General features: G+C 45.8%; 1 non-coding gene across 1 annotated transcript; it reads left to right on the top strand.

The window, feature by feature from the left end:
- The first annotated feature begins 1235 nt into the window (after positions 1–1235).
- Positions 1236–1399, top strand: LOC113890636. Its single transcript, XR_003510591.1, has one exon. It is a non-coding gene; the product is annotated as a U1 spliceosomal RNA (small nuclear RNA).
- Positions 1400–1900: the final 501 nt, after the last annotated feature.

Raw genomic sequence — 1900 nt, 5'->3', positions numbered from 1 at the left:
GTAACCCTAAATCCGTATGTTTATACACATGAAATATATATATGCTTTTATTTTGTCTCTATACTATTTCTCGGAGAAGGAAATGGCACTCCACTCCAGTACTCTTGCTTGGAAAATCCCATGGACAGAGGAGCCTGTTAGGCTGCAATCCATGGGGTCGCGAAGAGTCCGACACGACTGAGCGACTTCACTTTCACTTTTCACTTTCCTGCACTGGAGAAGGAAATGGCAACCCACTCCAGTGTTCTTGCCTGGAGAATCCCAGGGACGGGGGAGCCTGGTGGGCTGCCCTCTATGGGGTCGCACAGAGTCGGACACGACTGAAGTGACTTAGCATAGCATAGCATACTATTTCTATTCACTGTTTTACAACTTATTTATTCCTTAAAAACTTTTGCATCAGCGTAACACACGATCCCTAAATTTCTCTCCTCGGCGTGCAATCCAGCACGAAAAGTCAGACTCCGAGGAGGCTGGCAAAATCCGTCTGTATCTCCATGTACATGTATGGCTGAGTCCCTGCGCTATTCACCTGAAACTATTACAACATTGTTAACTGGCTATACCCAAATAAAAAATAAAAAATTTAAAGTGAAAAGAAATAAAACCCGTCTGTGTCTCACTTAAAGGGTGAAATTTACACCGCTCTGTCGTGCCCGACTCTTTGCAACCCCATGGACTGTAGCCTACCAGGACCCTCCGTCCATAGGATTTTCCAAGCAAGCGTACTGGAGGGGGTTATTATTTCCTTCTTCAGGGGATCTTCCCGACCCAGGAATCGAACTTGGGTTTCCCGTACTGTGGGCAGACGTTTTACAGTCTGAACCACCAAAGTCCGAGGTCTCGTCTATCGTTCTAAGTAGGTGGATTGCTAAGGTAGATGAACTCATGACGTCACTTCCTCGTCACAGGGGACTCGCCATTGGTCATCGCGACAGGGTGAGGCGGGGCTTGGGTTGAAGGAGAGGCGCCGCCTTAGAAGTCTTGAATGGGGTTGGTTTATGTAAATTTTGCAGCGAAGTGGTACTGTTCCAGGCGAGCCACTTCCCCGGTTACGGAAATTTTCCTGAGATTTTGTTGGATTTATTTTACAAGAGTTATTTGGAGGGCCTGAGAGGTGTGGAAAAGAGAGGGTGCGGAGGATAATGGAAGAATTGCGGGAAAACGGCAAAGTCAGCGTGTGTGTACAGTGAAGCTGTCTAAGGCTGTGCGGGGAGCAGTGGGAAAACCAACTCATACTTACCTGGCAGAGGAGATACCATGATCAAGAAGGTGGTTCTCCCAGGGCGAGGCTCACCCATTGCACTCCGGGTGTGTTGACCTCTGCGATTTCCTCAAATAGGGGAAACTCGACTGCGTAATTTGTGGTAGTGGGGGACTGCGTGCGCGCTTTCCCCTGATAACTAAGTAAAAACTGCAGACTTAACTATCTTTTCTTGTTGGTGGTTTAGTTACTAAATCATACTGGACCCTGAAATAGGTTATTTTCTTTTCTGAAGAATCTTCTTGATCCAGAAACCACACACGGGTTTCCTCAGTATATGCAACCGCAAAAACGGGGGAACTTGTTGAGCTGACATCTGTGGGATCGCGGTGGTCGGACACAAGTGAAGTGAGCTAGCAGCAGCAGAGTTGGAAAAGACGGGTAGGCTAGGGTGGGAATAAAATTAAACTCCAAAAATGTGTGTTTAAAAAAAAAAATAGGTTCTCTGTTGTAGTAGGTAAGATTGCAACTATTTTTCTCCCCATTGGTGCCAAAAGTTGTAAGTTATCTTTAAGAAATTGGATGAAGGTGTGTGATTACTTTTGAGACACCTCAGACAAAACTTCTATTGAGATACTTGGAGTTATTGTTCACTCACTCAATGATGTCCGATTGCTTTGCAAGATGTTTGCTAGT

The sequence above is a fragment of the Bos indicus x Bos taurus genome, chromosome 3 (assembly GCF_003369695.1).
Source record: "Bos indicus x Bos taurus breed Angus x Brahman F1 hybrid chromosome 3, Bos_hybrid_MaternalHap_v2.0, whole genome shotgun sequence".
Classification (NCBI taxonomy): domain Eukaryota; kingdom Metazoa; phylum Chordata; class Mammalia; order Artiodactyla; family Bovidae; genus Bos; species Bos indicus x Bos taurus.
Note: the sequence above shows the minus strand (reverse complement) of the source record. Positions and strands in the feature narration are given on the sequence as shown.